Here is a 10,879-nt window from a genome sequence, read left to right as displayed (position 1 = left end):
CTTCTTTCAGAAGGCACATTGCTCACTCTTACTGTCTGTTGTGTAACATATGCAGCACATACAGGTTAAAGAAATACCAATTAAATAGTCAGTCCATTTTCCAGTTTAGTAAGCCAGAACCAAATGATGGTTGCATTACATTAGATGTGATCCAGATGTGATATTTTTCAAATCTAGATAAGTTTGAAATATAAATGCATGATGATGCTCACAAAAGCATGTTTGATTTACTAGCTAATGTTTCACAGAAGATCTTTTTTTTAAGATTTATTTATTTATTTATTTATTTGAAATATAGAATTAAAGAAAGGCAGAGAGAGAGAGAGAGGTCTTCCATCTGCTACTCCCCAGATGACTGCAATGGCCAGAGCTGTGCGGATCCGCAGCTAGGAGCTAGAGCTTCTTCCAGGTCTCCCACATGGGTGCAGGGGCCCAAGGACTTGGGCCATCTTCCACTGCTCTCACAGGTCACGGCAGAGAGCTGGATCGGAAGTGGAGCAACCAGAACTCAGACCGGTGTTCATATGGGATGCCGGCACAGCAGGTGGCAGCTTTACCTGGCACACCACAGCGCTGGCCTCAATAAATCATTTTTTAAAAAGATTTATTTATTGTTGTGCGATGTTTTAAGGTCTTTTTTTTTAACTTGGCCTTAGAGAGGGAGAAACAGAAAGGGAGAGATCTTCCATCCACTGATTCAACCCTCAGATAGCTGCAATGGCCAGGTCTGGGCCAGGTGGAAGCCAGGATTCAGCTTCCACTGCTTTTCCCAGGTCATCAGCAGGGAGCAAGATTGAATTGGCACCCATATGGAATGCTGACTCACAGTGGGTGGCTTTAGCCACTAGGCCACAATACTGGCCATTTTAAGGCCTTGGCCAAATTTTGATCCAAACTTAAGATGCCTTAACCTGTTAACATGGCCGTTATAAGAATAGAGTATGTAATTGTATCTTATTGAAATTAAAATTAATAAGTATTCTTTCACTTACAAAAAAAAAAAAAAAAAGAGGGAGAGGGGGAGAGAGAGAGAGAGACAGAGATCTTTCTTCCAAGTGATGGTGCAGTCCCCAAATAAGTTTAACAGCCAGGGGTAAGCCAAGCAAATCCAAGAGCTGAGAACTCCATCCAGGTCTCCCACATGGGTAGAGGGGCTCAAATACTTGGGCCATCATCTGCTGCCTCCCGAGGTGCATTAGGAGGAAGCTGGAAGTGAAGCACAGGGTACTAAAGCCTCCAAACAGGCACTCCGAGGGCATTCCTGGTGATGGCTCAACCCCTTGCACCACAGTGCCTGCTCACCTCCAGGTAAACTGTTGGTATATTTTATTCAAAAGAAAACTGAACTGGAGTGGACACAAACATCTGAATAAATGATTGTAACACTGGCTTTCCAACCATAAGGCACTAAAGTTGTATAAAGAGTTCTATATTGTACCTGTAGGGATTTAACATTAATAGATATATTTATTTTAAAAACAAATGCTATAAGGTTAGATTTTGGATGTTTTCACCATCAGGAAATGGTCAAAGTTTGAGGCTATAGATGTACGTATCCTGATTAGATAATGCACAATACATCAGAACATCATATGGCTCACCATAATTAAGTACCATTTTTACAGCTGTTGACCTCAATCTGTATATGTAACTTTGATCAACACAGGTATATGACCAATATGGGTATCCTTCGTAGAACATAAGTAATAGTGACATTTAAATAAATGAAAGTTTTGGATTAAGTTTAGCAGTTCAACATTTCTTTAAAAACAAAGAAACAAACATAATCTATAAGAGACTTACAGTAGACAAACTTTAAATTGTGGTATTTCTTTCTTTTTTTTTTTGGACAAATTGTGGCATTTCTTTAACATTAATGGTTGTATAAGTGGCTGATGGCTGGTGGTATATGCTGAAGGAGCCAGTAAGGGTATCTTGATTTAAGTTCTTATGATATGCTTTCAAGAATCATGGAAATTAATGGCCATTATAGCAAGCTACAGATACATATGTTTTCAAAATTAATTTAGCAGTCATTAAATATTTTTTCTCATTTATTTCTACATGGGTTCTTTAATATAAAGATGGGGCTGGGCCGGCGCTGTGGCTCATTTGGCTAATCCTCTGCCTGCGGTGCCGGCATCCCATATGGGTACCAGGTTCTAGTCCCAGTTGCTCCTCTTCCAGTCCAACTTTCTGCTGTGGCCTGGGAGGGCAGTGGAGTATGGTCCAAGTGCTTGGGCCCCTGCACCCGCATGGTAGACCAGGAGGAAGCACCTGGCTCCTGGCTTTGGATCGGCGCAGCCCCAACCATGGCCACCATTTGTGGGGTGAATCAACGGAGGGAAGACCTTTCTCTCTCTCTCTCTTTCTCTTTCTCACTGTCTATAACTCTACCTCTCAAATAAATAAAATAAAATAAAAATATGGGGCTAAAGTGAATATTTAAAAATCTGAGAGCTAAAAATTAAAAAAAATAAGATAAATGGCAAAGGTAATAAAAGTAATGGTAATTGCCTCTTCCTGTCATGAAAACTGATAGAAAATTCCCATTGTTCTTAAGTTTTCTTGTGCCTATAGTTATCATATATTTGTTGGAAGGTAAAATTCTTTTAGTTTAACAAAGTAGCAAAAAAAGGTTGATGTTTGAAATATACTGCTGAGTTAGCAAAAGTCTACTTTAATCATTAATTATTTATTTCTTTGCTTAAAAATATCATCATATTGAAGTACAAAAAGCTTTTTCCCAAGGGCAGTCTGCTTTCTTAAACAACAATACATTCCAGTTCTTACTACTGGTAACATATATTTAGTTACAAGATATTCATATAGTAAACAAAAATTGATTTGTGTGATTGGAGGTAAAGTGAATATTTAATAAATTTGAGATAAAGAATATTTATCATCATGAAAAAGATAGATTTGAAAATAATAAGATTGGTAATATAAAATAAATCAAGATGAATACCAGGTAATATTGTATTGTTTCACTGTAATCATCAATGAGAAAAAATCTGAATTTTAGGTAGCAACATAGAAAAATGATATATTGTTTTCTGTGCAAATAGCCAAATAGATTAAAAGTAAAACACTTTATTAAGTTTTCTTGTACAGTTGCAGAATGTAAAGTATTATTAATCTCCTCTATCATTACTCAGTTTCTATAGCAACTTGTGAAATTTTATGCTTCAGAGAAATTCTCCAATGTTTATTTGTATTGTCAGTAAAAAAAAAAAAAAGAAAGAAAATAGATCTAAGGTTTGTATAAATCAGGGTCTTTTAAAAGATATTTCAGTTACACATTTTGAATTTTTTTTAAAAAAAAAATGGTGTTAAAGCCAACAAGATCCACAGAATGGATGCTGAAACTTATGGGTAGCAAAGAGTATTTGCATAGTCTTAGTGTTTCCTTGAAGGCATTTATTAACTATGGAGTGAAACACAGAAGGCATCAACTAAACTAAATAATTAATATTAAGGTCACCAGTAATAAAACATAGCAGCACCTTTTACCCCTAGACATAAGGCACTGAGAAGTGCATATCCCTTCTGGTATTTGGTTGTCAAAGTGCAAACCCTCAATCTAGTCATAAAAAAACTTCAGACAAACCCATGCTGAAGGGCATTTTACAAAATGGCTGATTTGTATTCTTCAAAAGTGTCAGATCCCCTTACTCCCTGAGCCTGAGGACTAGGGGTACATGAAAACTAAATGCAAAGTGGGATCCTGAATCAGATCCCAGTCAGAATAAGGAAATCAGTGGCAAAATCCTAGGTTTTGAATTTGATTAATAGTGTGGATCATTGTTACTTTTTCTTGATAATTATTCTGTGATTGTGTAAGATATGACTGTCGGGAAATGCTGGTTAAAGAGTATACATGAAAAAGCTCTGTACTATTGCAAAAATTCTTCTGTAATTCTAAATTTGCTCTTTAAAAATTACATTAACACTATTGTTTAATATATATATTTATATGGACAGGCACTAGTAAAGGCTTCACTTTTTATTAAATCTTAAATCAGTGATATCATACTTTCTATTTACTTATATTCACAGGCTTACTACTCCGCTATATATAGTGTTCAACAAGTAAACATTGCAGTGACCACTGTTTCACAGGAATATAGCCAAGGGCTATAACCAATAATCAATCATAAGATGTCAATTTTACTTTTATACATTCAGGGTTTTTTTCCCCCTTTGGTAATCTATAGTGGCCGCAAATCAGAAAAAAACATGTGATATTTATATTTTGGGGTATGACTTATTTCACTAAGCATAATGGTCTCCAGTTATGTCTGGGATTTTGCTGCAAAAAAAAAAAAAAAGGGAAAGAAAACCCTTTAGTATGAGATTTCTATCTGAAACTCCAATTTCACGCTGATATATTTCTAAAGCACAAACCTAATGATAGGTGTTTTGTCATCAGGAAGAAAAGAAATCTGAGGGTTCTTAAGGCTCTGGATGCTTTCTAGCCTTTTGAATATCCTGATGCCCAAGAAAATGATGATAGTGAGGTAATGGGAAGACTTCTTGCCTGCTCTACCCCCGTTGCTCTGTAGCAAAGGCACTGATATCACAGCCTAATTGTCTAGTTTCTAGTACTAATTAATTAGACTGATTATAGGACAGTATTTCTTCTCAAACCCTATAAGCAGTGTGATTCCCCTTCCTTGGTGCACAGCATATAATTACTAATTTTATATTAATTTCTATATGCCTGTATTTGACACAAGGATATCCTGTTGTGGTAGAATAAATCTGTAGGTTGTAAATAACTTTAAAATATCTACATATTGACTATGTTTCAACTCTTTGAACCACTCATTTAAGCTTGAAATAACTAGCAGCTTTCTCTATTTTAATGTTTCACACATCATATAGTGTATTCTGCATGAAAACATCAACAAGGTACTGAATTGACAAATTAAGTGTGGACCTAGACAGCAGTAAATGGAACCCAGGGTTGAGATAGAGTAAATAGATGTGATAGACTGTTCTAGACAATCAGTCTGGACATAGCATTCAAAATGCTTCACAGCTCTCATTGTTCCTAAAAGCCATCTTATTACTCAAGGACCTGGTGTGGTCCTTTGCTCTAGCAGTTTAAACACATTATGATGCACACATTCCATGTTGGTCACCTTGGTTTGATACCTAGCTCCAGACTGTAACTCCAGCTTCCTGCTAATACAAACCCTGAGAAGCAGGAGTGTTAGGTTAGGTAACTGGGCACCTGCCACCTAGGTTGGGAGACCTAGATTGAATCCCTAGGTCCCTGCTTCAGCCCTGCCAAGCTGTTGTGGGCATTTGGGGAGAGTGCCACTGAATAGGAGCTGTCCCTATCTCTTTCTCTGTCATCTCCAAAAAAAATATTGTTCCAAACCCTGGTAACTTTTAATGTATGATGATACTTCAAAAATGCATTAAAACAATTAAAATATGTTTATTTTGGTAAAAAAATTGAAATCTATACATGAATGTGTTTTCAAAAAGGTTGTTGAAATGCATGTTATGAAAAAAAAGCATGCATAGACTTCAGAAATTCTTCTGCATAAAAATAAATTTATTTTTTAGTTTCATTTTTCCATGAATCTTTTGAAGTCCCCTTGTATCTCAGTGAAGTTCCCCTTGGTTGCCTCCCTTATATAACATTCTTTCCTGCTTCTTACAAATTAGCAAAATAGCCTTCAGCTCCACTAATGTATTTGCAGAATGCTGTTTGTTCCACAATAATTGATACATTGAAAGACACTAAAAATATCTGTCTTTTTCTACGAATATGTGTAACCAATATTATGTCCTTTTAATAACTTGCAGCGCTTTATTCACCCAATGCTATTTGTAACACTTTAGGAAATGTTAATAGAAGCAGCCCTCTGTTATTTTACTTCTCTGAAGATAGCAATTATGAAATTGTCCCTGAAGAATACCAAACCATACTTGTAACATGCAATTAAGATGCATCATCAGAAAAGGAAAAGTGCAGTTCACTTGACTGAGTTAAATCTCTCAAAATGAAAGAACGTGTCTTAATTCTTTATGGATTCCTTTATAGCTTATATTTATAAATTTTTTGTCTTTATAATAGAAGTACACATTCATAAAGGATTAAAACATCCCAGTTTCTTTGGAGAATGAAGGACCATAGTGTAAAAAAGCAGATGGAATTAAGCGCACAAAACTAACAATGTTTTTCTTTAGCAATTTAGAAGAAAAAGAGGTCATTACTCACTGACTTTCTCTCTTATATACCTGCATCATGCACCCACATGTTCTTTAAACCTAGAATCTGCAAGGTTGTTAAATGATAGGCACATACACATAATAAAACCATTGTCTTATTCCCTGGAACTTGGAATTACTATGTGTGTTCTACCTTGCCTGACCAAGGATGTGGGAAAGTAGTTTTCAAATGTTGTATATCCATGCATAGTTGTTTCAAAATATGCATTTTTCATGAACCTTTTGAAGACCCTTCATACATATTTAAAAAAATGCATCAAAATGAACTTAGCTTTTAATTCCATTTTAAATTCCATTTTAAAGTACCCGTGTGTGTATGTGTGTGTGTGTGTGTGTACTCACACACATGAATATAAATGTCTGGAGAATTAATAATGTGCTTCATCTTTTTGTCTTTCCAAAGGAATTACATTAGCCCTAAGTGACCCAAGGCACATATTTTCCTAATTAGAAAATTCTGTTCAAAAATAATGTAGACAGGGAGATAAAGGTGTCAGTTTCTATCATATAAATTAAAATTTAGAATCAAGAACCAGCTTGTAAATATCTCTGGTTCAGTCATTTATTTCCACAGAAGAGATAGGCATATGTTAGCATGCCCATTTCAAATACTGGAGAGAGTATGGGAGAACTGGAACTCTCACAGTCTGTTCACAGCAAGATAAGATACTGTAAGCACTTAGGTAGATTCTCACAAGAATTATATGTGTGTGTGTGTGTATATATATATATATATATCCTATCACATAGCCATTTAATTCCTAGTAATTTTTAAACTATTTTATTTATTTATTTGAGAGATAGAGTTAAGACAGAGAGAGGAAGTGACTGAGAAAAATGTCTTCCATCTGCTGGTTCACTCCCCAGAAGGCCAAAGCAGCCTGAGCTGGGCCAATCTGAAACCAGGAGCCAGGAGCTTCTTCCAGGTATCCCAACCACTACTACTACTGTTACTACTGCTTTCCCATGCCATCAGCAGGGAGTTGGATTGTAGGTGGAGCACCTGGGACAAGAACTGGTGCTACAGGCAGAGGCTTAGCCTACTATGCCAAAGTGCCAGACCCCTCTGTATTTTTTTTTCAAAAAGAATAAAAGCATATTTCACTACATTTATTTATTTGCTCCAATCGTATGCCAAGAAATATGCTAAAAGCTGAGAGACTCATCTAACTGTGTTTTTATTTATTTTAAAATTTTTAATTTTAAAATTATTTGTGTATTTGAAAAGGAGAGAGAAAGAGAAAAAGAGCTAGTGCCAGCTCTGTTTCTTTCATCCACTGACTCACTCCTCAAATGCCTGCAGTGGTTGGAGCTGAGCCAAGCCAAATCCAGGAGCCCAGAACTTATCTGGGTCTCCCACATAGCAGGCAGGGGACCCAAGTATTTGGGACATTACCTGCTGATTCCAAGGGTGCACATTAGCAAGAAACTAGAATCAAAAGCACAGTTTGAATTTGAACTGAGGCACTCAGATATAGGATGCAGCTGTCCCAAGAGGCATCTTAACTGCTGCCCTAAATGTTTGCCCCCAGTTAGTTTTACTTAATGTTCGTTAGAGGAGTAGGCATGGTTGTGCAACAAGCTAAGGCAGCATTGCTTGGGGCATCTTCTGCCCGTGTCAGAGTGCAGGTTTGCTTTACAGCTCCTCCATACTTCATCCAGCTTTCGGCTAATGCACATCCTGAGAGGCAGCGGATTATGACCTACAGGCGTAGAGTCCTGCCAGCCAGGGGGGAAACCTGGGAGGAGTTCTGGGTTCTTGATTTGGCCTGGCTCAGCTTCAGTGATAACAGGCATTTGGGGAATGAACTAGCAGATGAATTTTCTCTTTCTTCCCCCCCCTCTCTCTATCCCTCCCTCTTTCTCTCTCCCTCCCTTTATCCCTCCGCGTGTCTCTCCCTCTCACCCTCTCTCTTTCTCTCTGTGTGTCTTTCAAATATGAAAAAAAAGGGAAAAATTTTAGAATGTTAATTAGATCTTTTAATTGTAAGAGACAATAACTAAAACATCCATTAACAAATGAATGGACAAAAAGATATGGTACTTTATATCCATACAATGGAATAAGTATGAGCAATTAAAAAGAATAAACTATTGAAATATATAATAACAGATGAGTCTCAAAAGAATTACACTAAGAAAAGCTAGACAAAAGGCTATATACTGTATTAGCCTGACCATAGTCAATTCCAGAAAATGCTAACTGAAATACAGTATTAGCTGGGTTATCAGTAATTGCCTGGTAATAGGAGAATGGGTAGAGGAGTAGAAATGCTACAAAGATGGGGCCTGGTGTTGTGGCATACTGGGTAAAGCTGCCACCTGCAATGCTGGCATCCCATATGGGTGCTAGCTCAAGTCCCAGCTAGAACTTCCAATTCAGCTCCGTGCTAATGTGCCCAGGGGACAGCAGAAGATGGCCCAAGTACTTAGGGCCTGCAACCACATGAGTGACCCAGAAGAAGCTCCTGGCTCCAGGCTTTGGAGTGGCCCAGTTGCAATTGTTGTGGCCATTGGGAAGTGACCCAGCAGATGGAAGATTTCTCTCTTTGCCTCTTCCCTTCTCTGTATAACTCTGCCTTTCAACCTTTCAAATAAATAAATAAATCAGAGAAAGAGAAAGAGAGAGAGAGAGAGAGAGAAAGAAAGAAAGAAAGAGAGAATGAGAGAGAGAGAGAGAAATAAAAGGAAGGAAGGAAGGAAATACAGAGGCAGAAAACATTTATAAAATGATGTGTTTGTTCATTATCTTGGCTGGGATGATAATTTCATGAGCATATACATTTATAAAATCTTATGAAATTGTACATTTTGAATATTTGCTTTTTACTGAATGTTAACTGTATTTCAAGTAGCTGCTTTTAAAAGTCCAGAGAGATGCACAGTTAATTACCAAAAAAGCAATGAAGAGAAACCAGTCTCTGCTTTTTTTGCACCATTTGTTCTATTCTGCATGGTCTAGATTTTAAATTAAATGATCCTGCCAAATATGTGTTTTGAGTAGATTGAATTTTTAAATATTACTAGAAAGGAGAACCATCTTCGTTATACAGACTCCAAAACACAGCAAAATTGATGCCCTTTCCTATATAATGAGTTGCTACATAGATGGTGACTTTATCAGAGGCTGAGCTTATAAGCTTTTGCAGAATGGGGTGAAGGAACACAATGTCTATATTTCTGATTTAGTAGTATTTTTCCTTATTAATTCCCTCTAGCCTTTTTGATCATTTAGACTGCCAAAAGTTCAGTTGTTTGAAATGACAAAGTGTTTATTTATTAGGGGATTTTCATAAAAGTGACTATTTTTATAATAAGATACACACAGTTGAGATATAGCTGCATTAAAGAAGTTCATTGTAAATGGAATTTATCAGTTTAAAAAATGCAAAATAAAAAACAAGGTATCAAGACTTTGTACAGCCTGCATAGCTATTCAAAGACAACATCTGAAACCGAGTGGGCGTACTCCAAATATCCAGGTAATGTTTTAATTAATATTTATTTTTACTTACTTGAAAGGCAGGGAAAGACTGAGACAAACAGAGATCTTCTGTCTGCAGAATCACTTCCCAAATGCTTGCAACATTTAGGGCTGGGGAAGACTGAAGCCAGAAACCTGGAACTCAACTGGGGTCTCTCCCTGGGCAGCAAGGATCCAAGTTCTTGAGACTCCACCTGCTGCCTCTCAGGGTGCACAGCAGCAGGAAAATGAACCGCAAGCAGAGCTAGGACTAGAACCCAGACACTCTGATAGTGGGTGCAGGTGTCCCAAGAGGCATCTTAAACACTGTGCCGGCCTCCTGCCCTCCAGGAATGTTTTAGAGTCTGTTATATTAACTGGTGAGAAAGTAGTAAATCTACTGAATCTAGCACATGAAATTAGCATAATAATTAAAGGATGACCTTACTGTAGGTCACAAAAATTGTTTAATCTCTTATTCATCTGTGCATATCAAGGAAGAAAGTAGCCCCTAGGGACACTAGTAAACTGGGCTCTATCAAAGCATCTGTGCTACGTAAAAAGAACAAAGTTAATTATCTTTTTAGTTTATCGCTTTTTTGATGCAGTGAAAGTTAACATGATTTATTTTTTTCTCTTCAGAAAGCTTATATGTGAAGAAAATAAAAATTACATAAAAGTTTCTATCTGAAAGATAAATATCTCTGTCTTTTATTAAGAGTCATTGTTCTGCACAAAAGGTGATAGCATTAGGCTATTTTTATTTCAAAGACTGAAATATATCCTATAGCTTCAGCCATTTTTAGGAGTATTAGCTCCATCTCCTATTACGTCAACCTAAAGCTTTATCTCTGCTTTAGAGTGAATATCAAAGTGTGTTATTTGATTTCTAAACTCGTAACAGAGCTTCTGGTTGAAGTGAGATGACTAAGTTCTCTATGCCCAGATAATGAAGGACATTGTACAAACCAAAATTAAGTATAGATAGTTTCCTGTTGAATCTTCCAAAAGTATAAAGGGATTTGCATTTGGATTCTAGAGCCAAAATTGGAAAAGGATGTTCTTACCTCAGTACAACATGGAAGAAAAAAATCCCAGATAGAATAAATTCCATCTCTCTCTTCCACAAAAGACTCATGATAGCATCTCTTAAGCTATAAATTTTCA

The 10,879-nt window shown here is 36.7% G+C and overlaps 1 protein-coding gene across 5 annotated transcripts in view; it reads left to right on the top strand.

Annotated features, from left to right (window-relative positions):
• NRXN1 (neurexin 1) overlaps positions 1–10,879 on the top strand; it is a 1,232,227-nt gene that overhangs the window by 408,033 nt on the left and 813,315 nt on the right. The gene's annotated exons all lie outside the window — the stretch shown is intronic.

The sequence above is a fragment of the Lepus europaeus genome, chromosome 13, assembly GCF_033115175.1.
Source record: "Lepus europaeus isolate LE1 chromosome 13, mLepTim1.pri, whole genome shotgun sequence".
Classification (NCBI taxonomy): domain Eukaryota; kingdom Metazoa; phylum Chordata; class Mammalia; order Lagomorpha; family Leporidae; genus Lepus; species Lepus europaeus.
Note: the sequence above shows the minus strand (reverse complement) of the source record. Positions and strands in the feature narration are given on the sequence as shown.